The following is a 1,918-nucleotide window of genomic DNA, read 5'->3' as shown; positions in this document are numbered from 1 at the left end:
GCAGTTCACAAAAAAACAACAACAACAAGAGAAACTCTTTGTCACTCCCTGGATTTTTGTCTACCTGGTGCAGTTGAAATCAAAGTGCTGGAATCTGTGGCCTTTGGGTCTACAATTGGAAACTTGTTCCCTGTGCACCACAAACGAGGAACTATCTCCTCCATCCCGTTGCCTCTGGATCTGCGGATCGGAGGTGTAGATAGCTGTCAAAGTGGCCCTGGGAGAGGCAGCCAGAAACTGCTGATTGACAGTGCTGGAGGTAAAGGCATCAAGTTCAGAGGTCAAGCCAGGATTGTGGGATCCCAGGGACNAGAGTTTTAAACCAAGCTGTGGGAACCTCTGTTCCTATAGAGGTCAAACACCCAGTTTCTTCTCATAGGTGGTTCCTAAGAACATTTTGCTGGCTCCTAAATTTTTTCTGCATATCTGTTGCAAACGTCTCTTTAAGGAGTGGAGCTGGCACCGATGCCTGTTGATTTAAATATTTACCAATACCCGCCGTGTTTTTCTTTTCCTTTTTATTAATTGTGTATATATTTGCTGTGCATGTATCCCATAAAAATACCTGCTGTTTTGGGCGTACCCCATTTCGCAGGGTACATGAGATCATGTTGTAAAAATGCAGTGAAAAACACTTTCGTGCCACAACACATCAAATGGGATTTTGTAGTAAGATGAAGATATGTATATTTTTTTTCCACGGCATATGCTGAGCACAACATATTTTTTTTTCTAGTCTGCAAAAAAAAAGGTTAAATATTTAATTTTGTAGCGAGGGCTCAACCTGTTCTTTTCAGAAAAAAAAAATATTCCTTAGTGTTATTTTTCTGCCGTGGAGAATCTTCCAAAGACATCACTGACTTTGTTTCCTAAAACGTATAAATTCTATGGTTTTTTAAAAAACCTTCCAATAACAGAAAGACAGAATTAGAATTTGTCTGAAATGGTATAGGGTTTCCTGCCTGAGCAGGGGGTTGGACTCGATGACCTCCAAGGTCCCTTCCAACTTTATTATTATTATTATTAACCCCCTGCTCAAGCAGGAGACCCTATACCATTTCGGATAAATGGTTGCCCAATCTCTTTTAAAAAGCTTCCAATAATGAAGTATCCACAACTTCTGAAGGCCAGCTGTTTTGCTGGTTAATTGTTCTCACTATTAAGAAATTTCTCCTTATTCTAGGTTGTTTTTCTTCTTGGTTAGTTTCCATCCATTGTTTCTTCACTTGCCTTCAAGTGCTTTGGAAAATAGATTGACTCCTTCTTCTTTGTGGTAGCCCCTCAAATATTGGAAGACTGCTATCGTGTCAGTCTTCTTTTCACTAGATTAGACCAGGGGTAGTCAACCTTGGCTCTTTTATGATTCGTGGACTTCAACTCCCAGAATTCTGAGCCAGCCATGCGGAGGGGAAAGGGAGAGGTTTCCAAGCTCAGCTATGCTGGCTCAGGAATTCTGGGAGTTGAAGTCCACGAGTCATAAAAGAGCCAAGGTTGCCTACCCCTGGACTAGACATGTCCAATTCCTACAACCGTTCTTTATAGGTTTTAGCCTCCCACCCCCTAATCATCTTTGTTGCTCTTCTCTGCACTCTTTCCAGAGTCTCAGCATCTTTCTTATATTGTGGTAACCAAAACTGGGCGCTATATTCCAAGTGGGGTCTTACTAAAATCTTACAATATGGTATTAACACTTCTCGTGGTCTTGATTCTATCCGTTAATGCAGCCTAGGATTGCATTGACTTATCTATCTTACTGTCTATTTGAAAGGAGCATTTTTTCCTCAAGATGTGACCAAGAATCCTTGGGAGGAGGCAGTAAGATAATGGATCAGACCAGTGTTCTCTTTTTAAAAACATCTATGCTTGTGTCATCAAGTTATATTGAAGCAGTGAATTCTATACATTACTCACTTACCAT

Source organism: Protobothrops mucrosquamatus, unplaced genomic scaffold, assembly GCF_001527695.2.
Source record: "Protobothrops mucrosquamatus isolate PMUCROS unplaced genomic scaffold, P.Mucros_1.0 scaffold2372, whole genome shotgun sequence".
NCBI classification, from domain to species: Eukaryota; Metazoa; Chordata; class Lepidosauria; order Squamata; family Viperidae; genus Protobothrops; species Protobothrops mucrosquamatus.
This window is presented reverse-complemented; position numbering follows the sequence as displayed.